Source organism: Zootermopsis nevadensis, unplaced genomic scaffold (genome assembly GCF_977971745.1).
Source record: "Zootermopsis nevadensis isolate Lab colony 2312 unplaced genomic scaffold, Znev_1.0 Znev_ptg000031l, whole genome shotgun sequence".
NCBI lineage: Eukaryota > Metazoa > Arthropoda > Insecta > Blattodea > Termopsidae > Zootermopsis > Zootermopsis nevadensis.
Window position 1 is genome coordinate 5,227,505 of NW_028259163.1, and position 19,451 is coordinate 5,246,955.

Genomic DNA, 19,451 nt, shown 5'->3' on the forward strand with positions numbered 1-19,451 from the left:
AGTTGCAGCCCATAATTACTCCCACAGGACTCATATTTTTCATAAATGAACAGAATATACATAAAAGGCAGTACCAAATACAAGATTAAAAATTTAAATTCGCATAAATCAAAACTGACAAGAGATAACTCTTAATCACTGTAATCGAAGTAATAAATAAAGATGTTAAAAGTGAATAATCGAATGGCGAATTGTTTTTATTCTTAAAAACTGGTAAACTATTATAAATCGTCAAAGGTATCGTAACGAACAACCATGTACTCTCGTAGAATTTGCCCGATATTTACAGTTGCTTGCCTTCCATCATCAGGGAGACGACGGAAGCAGCAAGGACCTCTGAAACGTCGGTACATCCCAACAATCCAGAATACAGCAATCTTCAGAAATCCTCATACTTTCCTACTCTCATTAACATTCATGCTCCATTTGATTACTGATGTAACCTGTTACGCTTATAATATCACAATCTTACTCAGCCCTGGTGGACTCTCATTTGCATACAAATGTTTTATTACATTATACTTCGGTGGATGTATTCCGTTATGTCATACAGCAGAGTGGAGTAGACATCACATCACGTTAAATGTAGCAATAAAAAAGAGGAGGGAATAGGGGAGAAAGCAAAATGGAGCGTTATTCATCGTCCACGTGCCGGATATTAGACGAGTGTTATAACCACAGGAATAAAATTATAAACACTGCTTCTTTTACTAGACACTAATTAAATTCATGTATTAAAATGACGTATGTCACAAAAATTTGACAGTTTCAAATAAACAAAAGTTGTTTTTTTTTGAACAAAACATTATTTGGTCAGATTTTATATTTCCATGAAAAAGGCTGGGATGCTACGCTGTAGTCAGGCAGAAGTTTATCGGCGTTTCACAGGTTCCTGCTGCCTCAATTATCAGGGTAATGCGTAATCCACGAGCCAAGAACTTGCTTGAAATATGGGTGATGGTGGGATAAGGTAGAACTTCGGCCGGGCCAATGGGGAAGCATGTGAGAGTAAGGGAACCAATGGGAGAAGGGCTTATTACAGTCAGCTCAAAAAACAGCACGTGTTGACGAAGTAAGGTACATTTTTCGAAACGTAATATTTAAGGTAATATAAAAGTTGCCAACAGACAATGAATATAGTCTAAAATATATTAGTAACAGTGCCTTAAAATTAAAAATAACTTACTCCTTGCATATTTAAATCCATCTTTGCAGCGTAATATTTTACAGATTTGTTTTCGTTACTTTTTATTTTTGAGAACATAATATTTCACTACAGACTCAATGTTAAATTTACCAAACATAACTTCATATGTTTTCGCCACCGCCATGTTTATAATTGTTGGTTTACGTTAAAAAAATTTGTTTTAACAAAAGTTGTATATTTGCAACTGTTAAAATTGGGACACACACAAACTTACAGGTACACAGACGACACTTGGAGCGTCTATTAAAATCACTTCCTGCGTTTATCTGCCCGAATGTATGATTTCGAGAGAGCGAGTGAACTACTTTTCATAAAATTCACAAGTTATAAATTTAACGAAAATTCTGGAGGCATTTAAATTTTTATTTAGATCGATAATTTCATGACCATTAAGCATTTTCCTGACGTAACGTTATTTCTCAATAGAACAGCGTTAAACAACTGAACTTTGTAATATTGACGCATTGAGTTTTCTTTGAGGTAAGAACTGAATTTTATACCATGATGTTAGACCAATATCTATCCCACTGAAGGTCTTCTGTCCTCTACTGTCGACCATCAAAATGCATTGACGAATTGAACGTTTATAAACCAGAGCTGTTAAGGGAAATATTTCCTAACTTTCCCTTTCAGAAAAGTAAATTTGGCAAATGAAAGTTTCTTTCTGTAAATTCCATCAGTATTTTATAACTGTCTTTCGAAAATTTCCATTCACAGCTACGAATTATCTGTACATAAACAAATTCGAAGTAACATTTAAGCTAACCTCAAGTGCAGATAGTTTGGATAGATGGATCTACTTTGAGCCATTTCCTAGGTATATAGGGCCATAAAGTTGCCTCGTCGGGTCGTACATACAACAGCTAGATCCGTTTTATTCTGTTATAAATGTTTCTCCCATTTCCAAGTCTTTAAGTGGTCGGAAACTCTTAAAGTAGCTGTACGTACGAAGCTCTGTTTGTTGCATTTTAATTGTGACTGTTAGACAAAGACACAAACACCACAGACGAGCAATGTTGCTTACAGATGCAGTCAGAAGGAAGAAAGTAGGTTTTACAACTACTTTCGTATTCTGAAAATCCCGAGCTCACATTTGGCTTGCAGATAGGTTATCCTGACTTAAAGCTGTATCGTGGTTTTCGAAAGAAAAAAAAACGTATTTTGTGCCAAATCCAAATGCCAGTGATACAATTGCCTGATTGGAAATCGTGTGTCTCTATCCTGTTTCAGAAAATAAAAATTCCCTTCAATATATCACATTCCGATAAAAATAGAGCACTGTTATGTTTGACAATATTTCTAAGCCTATCGCAGACATAATGTTTTTTTATCTGATTCCTTCGTAAAGCTCAGTAACAATTTTTATATGTTATTTAGCTAACCAGAACGTACCAATTTATGATAAATATTTTACATCAGCACTCAGTATCGAAGATCAAAATTAACGTTTGTAGCTACTACTATTAAAAATGTTTATCATTATTTAAAATTCAAATAATCTTTCCAATTTTTATAGGAAATGACCCGTCTACATTAATTCATTAAAAGTAATTAAAAGTCAAAATTTATTCGAACAAGCAATAACTTACGTCACGGATAAAATAATTTAAAAAAATACTGTAATAAAAACTGATATGTTGAAGGTATATTACAGGAAAGTATATTCTGGACACAGATGTATTCGAATCTATTAGACAGTTGGACGACATAAATTCAAGCACGTAACACCCTGAGTAATTTAATTCAATGAATACCCTGATATGAGTTGCAGTGAAACCTATCCCTTGGCAATACAGGCTCATATGAGTCCATTGTAGCATCCCCTGATGATAAAGGTGATGATAAACGAGTGTGGAACATTGCCACAACGGTAACTGACAAAGAAAATCAGAACTTCTCTCTCTGTACCAACGTCCACCATAAATCGTACATGGGCCGAACTACGAATAAACCTGGGTCTCTAAGATAAGAAGCCGATGATGCTATATTGCTTAAATTGTTAAGTTACAGGAAATTCTCCTGGCATTAATTACATATCAGATACACTTATAACATTATGATAAAATTAAACAACACATAAGATTCAGCTAATAATCGTACGTAACACAAAATTACCACTTTTCGAGCTATCAGCTTTATGTACTGAACCCAATAGAGTTTCTAATTTTACATAAATTTTGTCCAAAAAACCCCACATACAATGCGGAATACTAAACTTGTATTGGGACAAATGTAGAGTCTTTTAATAGAGTGATTATTTTAAAATAATGAATTGGAAAAGATGTAAAAGGTATAATTCGTACCAGGATTTAATGTAACGTCGTTGGAGTTAATGAGGAAAACCGCGGTAACATCTTACACATGTCGACGTCAAGAATCGAACACGAGAACTCACGAATACGAAGCGTTAGTGTAGCTTCGATCTTTTCACCCTGAAGATAAAGTCCCTGGTAACACGTTCCTTACCAAGAGCTTCAAACGAGATGAAGTAAATATACGAGGTGCGATCGGAAGGTTTCCAGACTGCGCGTATAAAAACCCGTACACTTATCTCAGGTATTAAATTCATCCATCACCCTTGAAGTAGTTCCCCTGGGAGTGAACACAACGATCCCAGCGCCGCTGCCAAGCCTGGAAGCATCCCTGGAAATCTTTCTTTGTCAGCCTGTCAAGCACCATCTGCGATTCTGCCTGAATCTCTTGCCAAAGACTCGCCAAAACGGCTACGGAAACCTGTGATATGCTAAATCAAGCATTTGGGGAGTCCGCAATGGGTCGTGCACAAACTTTTGTGTGGCATTCACGTTTTAAAAATGGCCGAATCTCTGTCGATGATGACGAGCGTTCTGGACGACCATCTTCGAGCACAACGCCCGAAAATGTTACGAAGATTCGGCAGGCCATTCACGAAGATCGACGTCGTTCCATCAACGACTTGTGCGACATTGTTGGGATAGGCTATGGGACCTGTCAGCTGATTCTAAAGGAAGAGCTCCACATGAGACACATCATGACAACGCGCCAGCGCACACCGCCCTCAAAGTTCGGCAGTTTTTGGCCTCAAACACCATGGCCGTCATCCCGCACCCTCCTTATTCGCCGTGTGACTTCTTCCTCTTCCCAAAGATGAAAATTCAGCTAAAGGGAAGGAGATTTGAGACGATAGAAGAGATTCAGGCAGAATCGCAGATGGTGCTTGACAGGCTGACAAAGAAAGATTTCCAGGGATGCTTCCAGGCTTGGCAGCGGCGCTGGGATCGTTGTGTTCACTCCCAGGGGAACTACGTCGAGGGTGATGGATGAATTTAATACCTGAGATAAGTGTACGGGTTTTTATACGCTCAGTCTTGAAACTTTCCGATCGCACCTCGTAAACCAAGAGTCAGATTTCTATTGAAGCTACAGAATTGCTCTCATTTGTTCTCTGGGATCTTCACTACTACTGCAGTCGTCACCAAACTGCATGCTTAAAGGCCACTGAAAAGTGGTACAACACAGTAACACGAACGTCTAAACGCTTAAGCCACGCTAGTGAAGACAATTCAGAAGCAAACCTAGCAACATTGCACAAACGACTTGGAGATGGGGGTTAAAGTCCTTTTGTTGCCATGAAACATGCTATTTGCTGACGGTTATTACAGAAGCATGAGAAACGTTAGAAAATCTCTCGCGATTAAAGACTGAATAGCCCTGCACATGCGCACTGCGGTCTGACAGCCTTTAAATATGCAACTCCCAACTCTTAACGCTTCACGACTTCTACAACTCGATTCTCTTTCTGACATAATCGTAGTATTATCTGCGCATTACCTGCTACATCAGACCGAAATAACCACGGCTTCGTGTCCTATTCGCAAAAAGATATTTGCGTTCACATACAGTGTCCTTAATGGACACTGTCGAGCGCAGAGCCATCTAGCTTTGTTTTCTAAACTTCTGCGTATCTATTGACTAGCTACACACTGAACGACCTGGGTTCGATCTCCGACGGAGTCAGAGGATTTTTCCTGTAGCCTGTGTCCAAACAGGTTCTAGGGGCCCATCCAGCCTCCTATACAGTGGGTACCGGGATCCTTTCCCGGAGGTAAAGCAAGGACGGGACGTGATGCTATCCACTCACCCCATCTGGTGTCGATGTTTGGAATGAATAGGAGCTATGCCACCTCTCCCCCATGCGCCTACATGGCATATAGTGGGACAGTTTCACTTTTACTTTTATTACGTATCTAATAGTGTGTTGATTTGGAAATGAAACGTAAATCTAGGCTATGGACACAACATAAAATAATATGTTAAAAATAAGACATTCCGTTATCAGAAACTTTCAGATTTTTTAAAAAAAGTTGTAACAGTTTAATATATTAATGCCATCGACAGTCCTACGTATTACTTTATTTATTGTTACCTACTTCATTTGGGGATTCAAAATATCTACCGAAGTTTGGTGACAACTAAAACATATATACAAAAGTAATCTTCTTGAGATTTTAATACTGCACATTAAATTACTGAAAGCAAATACAAAACTGTCTCAAATATCAAAGACCCTGGTGTCCTTAATTTCTGTTTCCCTTTGGTCATCATCTAAAATTCTGTCTTCCATGGATCAGATATATTAAGAGGCCAGACGAATAATTAAAGACCGACCATTAGAAGAAAGTACTTAGATCAACCATAAATGGACGAGAATATTTGTAAATTGTGTACGTACATTCTCTATCATGAATTGAAATACTTTGTCATAAGTACGTAACTGTAAGCTAAGGGGAATACGATCTTGTAGTATCTGCAAACAACCCTCAGAGTTTAACATTCCTTCGAGAGATCTAAAACCAGAAAATAGCACTCCACATAGATACAATACTCCATGTTGATTGAAAGTGGTTTCAACGTTAATACGGAGATTAGTAACGTCTCAATACACACAGCCCTTTCTGTTATAACTAGACAGTTTGAAATCCTTACTAAAACCTGGTATTTCAATCAACATACCAAGAGAGTACTCACAAAAATTTAGGAACATTTAAAAGAATTACAGCCCTCTGTCTTTCATCTTAAATGAGTTATAAACTAATCTTGAACTATTCCATTTAAATTATGTTCAATGCTGCAATTCTACTTGTCTTTCGAATAAGCCAGCCAGCTTTGAATACAAAAATCCATCCTTTGTACCATCGAACATTGGCCAATTATTGTAATGTGTCAGAGACTTATGAATAACCCTGTACAGTTGTCCAGCGGATTAATTTGCTTGTTAATTGACGTTATTTCAACAGATCGGACGTGTTGTTAACTTGCCACTCATTTGTTTAGTCGAGCTTAACTGAACGAACACAGGAAGATCATATCCAGTTAGATCATATCACTTTATTGATTATTCGATTTGAATATGCTGACATTGCAAACAAAAATTATAAATATATCTGTGGAAACAAGGTACTGACATCGCTGTATATGATCGAAACATCCTAATTTTGCTGGAGGCAAATTAAAAATTAAATCACCTACATGACACTGAAATGTTTAATTCATGTTTCGTAGGTAAAATACATTCTCGTATACGGATCATTTAGTATACACACGATACAAATCAGTCAGGCTACGATGTGCTAGACGCAGAATGCATACATGATTTCGGTGAGGAAATCTCCTTGAAATACGAACAAAAATATTAAGATTAATTTTTTGGAAACAGATTATGAACACCAGAGTTGAATAGAACTGAATCAGAATCGAATTTATGGACGGGATTTGGTGTCAATGGTGAGTTAAACTGGTTGGTAATCCCACTTACCAATGAACATTTCTGTATTCTGCATGAAATTGTTATAATATACAGCGTCTGCCGGTAGGAGGAACTGCACTACCTAATTCTGTCGGTATACGCTGGCCTTGTAATCCTGGGGTCTCGGGTTCGATTCCCGGCGGTGCCCGAATTTATAACTTGTGTTGGGCAAGGCCGTGGTCTAGGCAACACGGAGTTTTCCTCCGTGGCATCCCAACAATTACTCCATTCACACACAGAAGAAGGCAATGGCAAACCACTTCTGGATCATCTGCCAAGAACGTATATGAACAGGTCCCAGTCCGAGAAAAGGATGGAAGGATCCTGTTCATATGGACCTGTCGTCAGACAGAACACTAAATAAAAATAATAATAAATAAATACGTCTCTGCCAAAACAATACTTAAAAGAAAATGTCTTCTAATAATTACCTCAATTTCGTCAAAGGCATAAGTAATCTGAAGTAAACAATTTATATACGAATTAAGACAGACCTTATGACATCTATACGATATCGAAAACATGTAATTCTAATTCTTAAAACCAAGACAGGCAAATTCAAAATAGTGAAAAAGCGTAGTGGAACATTGCGTGAGAGAACTGACGACGCATCAAATAAGAAACTCATAAAAGAGAACACTATCAAATGTCCATGATTCGATTGTCTCATAAAAATAACAAGATGACAAAACGTATCATAAAGCCATGGTATCCCAACCGATAAAGATCGCCCAAGGGTATAAAATCTGCCAGGCTATAAACTTAATCCCGCTTATTCTCCAGCTAAAACCGTATTGTCGTGGCAGAAATTGGAAACGCAAAATTCTACCTAACCATTCATCAAAATGGTCACGCAGTGATTAATTAATTCGGAGGTCTGAAACTTCTAAATCTAAACAATGCCACTAGACGTATATATAACGTCCTATCCTCTACAAGAAAGTTTGGATTCTGAAAGGACTACGACCTTCCACGTTTTACTATTTAGGAAAAACGTGGATTTATCATGTCGTGTGCTGCGCGATGTTTTGGGAGTCTGTTGTCAGATTTGCAAAATCATTGTGTGTCCGGATTTGTTACAGTATTTTGCTGCAATGTGGGCATTCTGTCACATACTTGAACATTCTCAAAATTGGCACGGTAACGGATGACTTCTGACTTATCTTAGATCCTTTGTAAGCGTGAAATATATCACATATTTGATCGACTCCATATGAATTATCGTGGACTATACAAAGACAAGGTATACCATTGGCAACTCCATAAGTTGCCAAGGTAGATGGGGGCCGTGTGTTGCCGGAATAAGCTTACAGTTGGTCAATGGCATAGAATCAGAGAATTGTATGTACCACCAAAACACAAGGCGATGGTTCGAGGAGGAAATATGTTCTGGACGGGTGTCCAGTTTAGTCTGTCTTGATGAACGAACGTGACCACGGGTTAAGACCAAATTGACCATTAGTCTTCCAAGTCGAATTTATCCAAGTTTTTGGTTACTGTGATAATATATTTTATATCTGCTGTGTTTGCAGCCACGTGGACGAGAGCAGAGAAGTTTTTTGGTTTACCCAAGAAGTTTCTAGGAACACCGAACATGTAGATGCACATAAATTTGTCTAATTAAAGGTCACACGTGTAGGTCAACTCACAATTTACACTAAATCGAATACATTGAGATGTATAATATCCATTTAGTAAACTATGCAGTGGCTGTTGTATCAGAAGTAGAATGTGATGTTGGTTGTATTCGTTTTATAAATGGCATGGTAATTAAGCAAAATCGATTCCCACGTAATGTCGATAACCAGGCCGTTGGAATCCTCAAGAATGACCTCTGCAACCCAAATTCTGACAAAGTTCAGAGACACAGTGACTCTGTCAGACTTCAACACCTGTGTTTTGTGCACTGATTGGGTAGTTATTTGCTGCGTTCTTCAGCGATAAATGCAGCATATATTCGCAAGATATATACAGGTATTTTTCAAAATTAAGCAATACATTTACTCTTCTGGAAAAAAAAAACATTGGCACCACATAGAAACTGTTATATATATGAAGATAACGCTACATAATACACGGCACATTTTGAATAGAAACAATTTTATAAGGATTATAAAGTATGAACAAACATCCAGCCTCAGATTTTAAGGTCGTAGACTACTTTTGCTCTCAGATAATGTAGCCCTTCAAATTTCCTCCGAGTGACGGACAATAGCCAGCGTGGGGTTATCTTTATTAAAGTGTAGAAGAAGGGGAAAGCAATTTTTTTTCGGTAGACAGAAAAGAAAGCTATCAAATTACGTCTATTATATACACCCTCGGTATAACCACCTTCTGATAAAGGCTAGCAATTTATTTCTGTGTTGAGTTTTAATGAACTTACGACACCAGAAGATTCTTCGGGTAGCTGATTTAATATTTCTCAGAAAATGGATTGCAGCAGACTGCCATCGAAGCACAGAGGAATAAAAAAAAATATATATATATATATATATATATATATAGTACTGAGTGAACGAGTAATTTGGTGAATAAATTTATGTGTAAACTTATGGATAAATGAACGCGAGTGATTAACAAAAATGAGTGTATACTGAATGGATTGATATGTGGGATGGTAATTAAATTTTACAACACAGGAGATTAGAAATTAGAAGCGAAAATCGTAAGGGATGAACTGTGATTAAATTATACTCTCAGATCACCTGAATTTTAAAAGAAAAATAAGATTTTTAGCACTGAAAGTCTACGCAACAGGAGAGCAATTTTTTATGATACCTGCTCGTAAAACCTTGTTTGGTTTTCTGAAAATGTATGCTCATTGTAACATTTGTGATATTATATATTATGTAATGCATTCCCTGGAATACGTTTCTACGTCATGACTTTAAAATTACATCTTTCATATTTCTATAACCCTGACTTTCGCCTTTCTTTAGATTAATTTCCTTCTTTCCTTTACCATAAACTTCTTATATTTTCCCTGTGTTCCAAAGAATTGAAAAGGAATAATTTTACCATACACAGAACAAATCGATATTCTATACATGTTTCACATAAACTATTCTGAAGCAAATTTCCACAGGGATGTAAAAGAAGTTGCATTCTTTATTTTAAATAACATCATTGACCAGCTTGAAAAAAGCTTATTGGGGAAAAAAAAAACTTGATAGAATCTCCAACTTCTACCTTTCATGTTTCTTCTGAAAATCGAGTCTCTACATTTGAGATATGTTGGAGGGAGGTGAAAGGAGAGAGGCACCCCTAAATTGCCACCCCGTACAGCGCCCGGTGTCAGCTTTGTTACTGCCGATCGATGCTTACTCCGACAGCTCAAATCTCGAGGACTTTATATAAAGTCTTATCACAACCCAACGTTGTACAAAGTGTACGAGCTCTTTGGTTCAACCTCTTTTATGGAAAATGCATTTCTTCAAAACTATTACAGGATGCAAAAGAAAGTAATCTTTGTATTAAAATCCGTAAGAACCCCAAATGCTAACTGTCGTATCCCTTGGAAGTGGGATATTTAGATGCGACATTGAAATGGAACCAGTTTTAAAACTGGTGTGTAGAATGGACTTTCACTTCCCGAACCTCAATACACTCCCATGGCGGCACAGTGCATATATAATGATAAATTTATTTATTATTATTGTTTACCTGTCATAATTATATGTTACCGTAAAAGTCCGAATGTTGGTGAAAAATAGGATATACCACAAAAACCTAGGTTTTACCAATGGGTGTTGGTAAATGTCAGGATTTACCATAAGCAGGTAGTAGAAAGTTTAGGTTAGCAAAAAAGTATTTGTGAAAATCCTCTGGCGTGTTATACAATTTCAAATGTCATAATAGCTAAACCTTGTTGCAACAAGTAAGTCGTGAAACAGCAGTTTAAAAAAAATGTACTTTGAAGATTGAAATATCTCATACACACGTATTCTTATTTCACATTTTTTCTATTTCTTGCAATGCTTTTATCTATTGTTTTGACTTCTCTTAAACTTTTTTTAAAAATACAACTAGGAGTGTATGTTTATAAACCCCGAAAATGGGTTTTTACCACCAGTGAAAGGCAAATCCCCGAAATACGAGGGTCGCTCATTAAATAATGCCCCACATTTTTTTTCTCAGTCAATAATGAAGATAGAAAAGTGTACTTTTACATGCTTGAGATTTGATGTTTCCCGCGTTCGTGTACGGAGTTTCAAATGATTCCAACCGATGGCGGAGCTGTAGTGAACTGTTAAAATGGCGTCTGTGAACGACTCTCGTTACAAGCAACGAGCTGTAATTGAATTCTTTGTTGCTGAAAAAGAAACGGTGGTGAACATTCATAAACGTTTGTGTGCTGTGTATGGAAGCTGTGCAGTCGATAGGAGCACCGTTGGTCGCTGGGTTAAGAGAGTTAAAGCTTCAGGAAGTGAAGAAACCGAGCTCCGTGATCTGCCACAGCCACCACTCCAGACATGTTGAACCGCGCGGATGCCATTATTCGTGAGGATCGGCGCATCACAACTCGACAATTGGCCCAACAGATTTCAGTCAGCAATGAAAGTGTGATTGCAATTATCCGGGCTCTCGCATATTCGAAGGTGTGCGCAAGATGGGTTCCACGAAGTCTCACAGCAGACCACAGGATTCAAAGGAAAACGATTTCTTCTGAATTGTTGGAGCGTTTTGATGCTGAGGGAGAGGTCTTTCTGTCCCGGATCATTACAGGTGACGAAACCTGGATACACCACTTTGAGCCGGAGACAAAAAGGCAGTCAATGGAGTGGCATCATCCTCAATCAACGAGACAGAAGAAATTCAAGACAACTCCCTCCGCCGGAAAAGTCATGATGACTGTCTTTTGGGACAGTGATGGGGTCATTCTTGTGGATGTGATGCCAAGAGGTGCGACCATCAATTCAGAAGCGTACATCAGGACCCTGAAAACCCTCAAGAAGCGTTTCCGACGAGTTCGGCCTCACAAGCATCCAGCAGAAATTTTGCTCCTGCACGATAATGCACGCCCTCACAAAGTCCGAGAACCCGGGAAGAAATCACCAAATTGGGTTGGACGGTGCTGCCCCATCCACCCTCCGACTTCCATCTCTTTGGGCCACTCAAAGATGCTATCCGCGGAACAAGGTTTGAAGATGACGAGAGCGTTATTCAAGCAGTGAGGACATGGCTACGTGCACAGGACAAGAGCTGGTACCGGCAAGGCATGCATGCACTTGTTCCACGCTGGCGTAAAACCGTACAAGTTGATGGGGACTATGTGGAAAAATAGTATGTGTAAAGGAAACATTGATTTATATTGTCACAAAATTTGAGCCATCTTGAATAAATATGTTCTGAGGAAAAAAATGTGGGGCATTATTTAATGAGCGACCCTCGTACTATTTTCCGCCTTTAACCAACACTGTTTGGTAGAACCTAGGTTTGTCTGGTAAATCCTAGATTTCACCAACATTCGTCCTTTTACGGTAACATATATAAAGAAAAGTGAAGATTCTTTTAAACAGAAAATACAAGAAAGAATTGAATTATGTCTTCCATAACTTAGGCTGCTGGCTTCCTACGCCGGAGACCATGGTTTAATCCCAGATTACTTGAAGTAAGATCCATGGCAAACGAGATATCACTAGAGGAGGGTCTTTATGGGGTCCTTCGGATTTCCTCTACTAATCATCATTTCACCATTGCTCCATACTCATCTATCACAGCCTCACGAGTTGCCCTGACGATTAAAATAACACTGTCCTAAGTTAGGAGATTCATCTCTGACTCCGCACTTAGCTGGTCTCGGAATAAAAGTGGTAATTATTTATTAAGTATAATGTATGTTAAAGACTTTATAGTAAAATGTGTCATTTTCAAGAAAATTCTTTTACCCCATAAAGTTCTATGGTTTATGAGGACACAATTCTACTCCATAAACATAAAAAAATAATCTGTTATGCATTTCTTAATCTTTTGTATAATCCACAAATATGGGTTTGTATACCGCAGTTTACAAAAAAAAAAACTTTTTTCTTCTGAAATAGTAGAAATAAAGTTAACTTAGTATTTTTAAAACGTATTAAGGGTGAAAGATCTAAATAAGAAACACAAATTTCCCCCTACCTTATTATTAACTCCATTTTAACTTTGGGTATTTTATATTCATAAACTTGACTCTGACGTCACAGTTGTGATGAATTGTCTTCGGCGACGAAAAATAATTTAAGGTGACTTATCTACGGCGATGTAAGTGAGCGGTTTGAAGGAGACGCGATGATAAAAATGCTCCTTTAAGTTTACGTCGTGGACAATGGTTTGATTTATTTAACCACTCGAAGATGAATAAATAAGATGTATTCTGAGAATCGTATGTTTTGTAGACAGACGGTTCATATACTTACCACTCGACTTTATAAGGTTAATACCTTGATAGTTGCGAATAACCGATGAAGTATATCGAATCTTTACTAAGTCGATAGTTTTCTGAAACTTTTAATTAGAAAACTCCTTTTCCTCTTGGGATCACCACCCCTCTACTGTAAGTGTTCAGTTTGTTTATAATTCTCAAAGTAATTTTATTATCTTGTCTACTGGACATGGAGTGGCCTCATATATAAGACTGAAAAGACAATCTTCACATACAGAGGGTACCGGACAGCCAACAAGGGACAGTACTACAGCCAGGGAGTTGGGAGGAGGGTTACGAAATCGTGGCCATAAGAAACTGAAATGCTGTTAAATGTTACCACAGAGCCTCGAATCTGCGGTTTTCTGTAAAAACACAGATATCAGCATTCGGGTTACATGAAACGTATGGGATGTCTTGAACAGCTGAGACACAATTAGCTTGATGGACCAAGTTGTTAATAATTACCACCGATATATAAAATTTGATTACCACTAATAACACAATCATATTTATTATTATAATGACCTATATAATAAATAAAATATCGTCAATGCCAATGAAATATTTAAAATATTTCTTGACAGACATCATCAAAATTATTGACAATTTGTATTCCGTTCAAAAAAAGGTTTGACCTCCATCAAAACCTTCTTTGGTCACTTCGTGTGTTTGTTAATCGTAATTCAAAACCCATTTTTTCCGTGAAATATAACAATAACTTCTTGAGATATTATTTTCTGTCTTTACAAAAAGTTCGTACTAAACATTTAAGTTGTCTAGATTTTTCATAAACATTAATTATGTCTAACCCTCTGAACCTGAAGCTCATATAAATACTAAAACTCCAGTCCGTACCGCAAAGAAAACATTACGAATATTAACTGGTTAACGCTGTTTAAGAAAACAATCTCAGTTTACACTGAGAGTCATACAAACACATGAGTAAAATATGCAGTATTACTAACTGTTAAATCAGATGGTACGAATATTTACCATTGGGATTTAAAGGGTTAACACATATATACATGCGTGATTAATATTCTGACGGCAGTCGCAGACAAACCTTTTGATGGATTAGCAAGGACAGTTACAGAACGTGCTGTGATATATTCACAGTAATGCCAGAACAGATCACAGGGTATGAATATTACAGTACATGGATACAGATGCATTGTAGTAGAATTATACATATCAGAAAGAGCACGGTGTTCAAAAAACATTATACACGGGCGTGTTATAAATAAATACAGGCTTGTTGAAGATGTGTGTAAAGTTGAACACAACTTAAAAGTATTTTATGTTAAATACAATAAACAGATATATTTCACGGTTATTGAAAAAATCACTCATATTAAAATATTTATTGACGTATATAATTCAATACAATTCACTTGTATTAATCAAGACAGAATATCGTTCTGACTATACAGAGCCAACGTAGTGCAAGCCAGTGCGACAGTTTTTTTAAAAAAAAAATCTATGTTTAAAAATCGATTTCAAAAACGCAAACGAGTATTTATAATCGAACTCTACCTGAAATCTCGTTCTTACGTAAAACGCCAGAATGAGTTTGTGGATATATTTATCGATTCCGCTTCACAAAAAATCGATAATATCTCGATCGATAAACCGTTTCCGTGACAAAGAAACTAATTGGGTTGCAACAGACATGACGAAATACAACAGAATCCCTGAAAGCTGAATACATTTCTAGCACATATAATAACACTGTCTTTTTTATGATTGCAGTGTAATTTATTCTCTGACAAACAGAAAACATGTCAGAAAAAGGTTTCGAGAGGTTTATATCAACCTGAGCTCTACTGTCTGTAAATGGACATGTAAATTATGAAACTTTGTCTCACAGAAAAGATGTAAGAAACGTGTGTTACGGTTGGAGAGAAGGTGGCGAGAAGAATTTTAAGACCGAAGATTAATTAAGACAGAGAGTGTGTACATCCACACTTTATTTACTGCGTTCGTTGACATAGTTACACGATTCCAGCTCTACCCGACTTCCGGCCAGAATTTAAGAGTTATCGCTACTAAAGTCACACACACAATAAAGCATCTGTGTCAAACAGCGTGTTAAATACTGTTTATTGTGTGTGGACAAGATTCAATATACTATTAAATAGTGATTTTTTTCTACATTTATCGTATGAGAAATGTGGTTCCGGTAGAAAATGTCTAAAGAGATGTAGTCGTAAATTTCCCGGACAAATATCGGAGCAAAAGACAAATCTATAAAGTTATTAATAAATTTATGTCTAATGGTTTTCTCCTGGACCAGAAACATGATAAAAGCACGTCGAGCGTTTACCGAAGAAAAACTGGGGAAAATATTAGCGACGTTAGAATATCACAGAAATGAATTGCAAATAACAGACATCTTAAAATCGCCAGCATCCGAAATAATGATCCTGATTAATGTTTATTCGTACAAGGTGCTTATAAGATGGCTGCCTTCTTGGATGTAGCACCGTGTAGTATAGTAGTTTACCAACGTTTCATATGTAAGACTTGAGGTTCTCACAGCGGTGAGTATGAAGATTTCCGTCTTCTGGGTTGTTCCGCTGTGTAGTCTGGTCGATGTTAACCAACGTTTCGAGGTCATACTACCTCAGTCATCGCCCGGATGACGGAGGCAGTATGACCTCTGAAACGTCGGTAAACATCGACCAGACTACACAGCGGAACAACCCAGAAGACGGAAATCTTCATACTCATCGCCCTGATGACGGAGGCAGTATGACCTCCGAAACGTTGGTGGACATCGACCAGACTACACAGCGCAACAACCCAGAAGACAGAAATCTTCATACTCATCGCCCTGATGACGGAGGCAGTATGACCTCCGAAACGTTGGTTAACATCGACCAGACTACACAGCGCAAGAACCCAGAAGACAGAAATCTTCATACTCATCGCCCTGATGACGGAGGCAGTATGACCTCCGAAACGTTGGTTAACATCGACCAGACTACACAGCGCAAGAACCCAGAAGACAGAAATCTTCATACTCATCGCCCTGATGACGGAGGCAGTATGACCTCCGAAACGTTGGTTAACATCGACCAGACTACACAGCGCAACAACCCAGAAGACAGAAATCTTCATACTCATCGCCCTGATGATGGAGGCAGTATGACCTCTGAAACGTTGGTAAACATCGACCAGACTACACAGCGCAACAACCCAGAAGACAGAAATCTTCATACTCATCGCCCTGATGACGGAGGCAGTATGACCTCCGAAACGTTGGTTAACATCGACCAGACTACACAGCGCAAGAACCCAGAAGACAGAAATCTTCATACTCATCGCCCTGATGATGGAGGCAGTATGACCTCCGAAACGTTGGTTAACATCGACCAGACTACACAGCGCAAGAACCCAGAAGACAGAAATCTTCATACTCATCGCCCTGATGACGGAGGCAGTATGACCTCCGAAACGTTGGTTAACATCGACCAGACTACACAGCGCAAGAACCCAGAAGACAGAAATCTTCATACTCATCGCCCTGATGACGGAGGCAGTATGACCTCCGAAACGTTGGTTAACATCGACCAGACTACACAGCGCAAGAACCCAGAAGACAGAAATCTTCATACTCATCGCCCTGATGACGGAGGCAGTATGACCTCCGAAACGTTGGTTAACATCGACCAGACTACACAGCGCAAGAACCCAGAAGACAGAAATCTTCATACTCATCGCCCTGATGATGGAGGCAGTATGACCTCTGAAACGTTGGTAAACATCGACCAGACTACACAGCGCAACAACCCAGAAGACAGAAATCTTCATACTCATCGCCCTGATGACGGAGGCAGTATGACCTCCGAAACGTTGGTGAACATCGACCAGACTACACAGCGCAAGAACCCAGAAGACAGAAATCTTCATACTCATCGCCCTGATGATGGAGGCAGTATGACCTCCGAAACGTTGGTGGACATCGACCAGACTACACAGCGCAAGAACCCAGAAGACAGAAATCTTCATACTCATCGCCCTGATGACGGAGGCAGTATGACCTCCGAAACGTTGGTTAACATCGACCAGACTACACAGCGCAAGAACCCAGAAGACAGAAATCTTCATACTCATCGCCCTGATGACGGAGGCAGTATGACCTCCGAAACGTTGGTTAACATCGACCAGACTACACAGCGCAACAACCCAGAAGACGGAAATCTTCATACTCATCGCCCTGATGACGGAGGCAGTATGACCTCCGAAACGTTGGTTAACATCGACCAGACTACACAGCGCAACAACCCAGAAGACAGAAATCTTCATACTCATCGCCCTGATGATGGAGGCAGTATGACCTCCGAAACGTTGGTTAACATCGACCAGACTACACAGCGCAACAACCCAGAAGACGGAAATCTTCATACTCATCGCCCTGATGACGGAGGCAGTATGACCTCCGAAACGTTGGTGGACATCGACCAGACTACACAGCGCAACAACCCAGAAGACAGAAATCTTCATACTCATCGCCCTGATGATGGAGGCAGTATGACCTCCGAAACGTTGGTGGACATCGACCAGACTACACAGCGCAACAACCCAGAAGACAGAAATCTTCATACTCATCGCCCTGATGATGGAGGCAGTATGACCTCCGAAACGTTGGTTAACATCGACCAGACTACACAGCGCAAGAACCCAGAAGACAGGAATCTTCATACTCATCGCCCTGATGACGGAGGCAGTATGACCTCTGAAACGTTGGTTAACATCGACCAGACTACACAGCGCAAGAACCCAGAAGACAGAAATCTTCATACTCATCGCCCTGATGACGGAGGCAGTATGACCTCCGAAACGTTGGTTAACATCGACCAGACTACACAGCGCAACAACCCAGAAGACACAAATCTTCATACTCATCGCCCTGATAACGGAGGCAGTATGACCTCTGAAACGTTGGTTAACATCGACCAGACTACACAGCGCAACAACCCAGAAGACAGAAATCTTCATACTCATCGCCCTGATGATGGAGGCAGTATGACCTCCGAAACGTTGGTTAACATCGACCAGACTACACAGCGCAAGAACCCAGAAGACAGAAATCTTCATACTCATCGCCCTGATGACGGAGGCAGTATGACCTCCGAAACGTTGGTTAACATCGACCAGACTACACAGCGCAACAACCCAGAAGACACAAATCTTCATACTCATCGCCCTGATAACGGAGGCAGTATGACCTCTGAAACGTTGGTTAACATCGACCAGTCTACACAGCGCAACAACCCAGAAGACAGAAATGTTCATATTCATCGCCCTGATGACGGAGGCAGTATGACCTCCGAAACGTTGGTTAACATCGACCAGACTACACAGCGCAACAACCCAGAAGACGGAAATCTTCAACGTTTCATATGTTCATACTTTGCAATCATGTGACCTGGATAGCATAATTAATTTGTTTGGTTCCTGACTGTAAAGTTGACATTTTTATGCAGAAATAAATAATCCTGATAGGTTTTGTATTCGGGGGAATCTTTGAGTTTTTCTTACGTCACTAGTTTGAACATAGAAAAAACAAAACAAATGCATATAAACCAAAAACATTAACGACATAGAAATGAGACAACGAGATACAAAGCACTGCAGCTTGGAAATAATGATTATAACATGGATCCATATCTTACCCCGCTCATCAACTCTGATCCTAAGCCTTTTAATTCTAATGAATAAATAAGTAATATTACATTTTAATGTTACAAAACTTTAAAGTCAGAATTATTGTAACAAATCACATCACGTAACTAAATCGATTATTTATAAACTCACCATGTTGTTAATAATACATGTTTAATTATTTTTATAAACGTCACAGTTACAGCGACATTTTTAAATAAGGAAGATTTTAATTTTATATTCGTCGAGTATAAAATAGTCAGTTGGAGCTTTCGGAAAACATTAGTTCAGAATAGATTTAAAATTTACGTATTAAAATCACGTCTTATTTTTATTGTACGTATTAATTAGGCAATTATACACATGCCTAAATTAATAATTTCAAA

At 38.7% G+C, this 19,451-nt stretch overlaps 1 protein-coding gene across 7 annotated transcripts in view; it reads right to left on the bottom strand.

Moving 5' to 3' along the window:
• The window catches only part of LOC110834432 (uncharacterized), a 337,206-nt gene that overhangs the window by 34,985 nt on the left and 282,770 nt on the right, over positions 1 to 19,451 (bottom strand). The window lies entirely within an intron of this gene.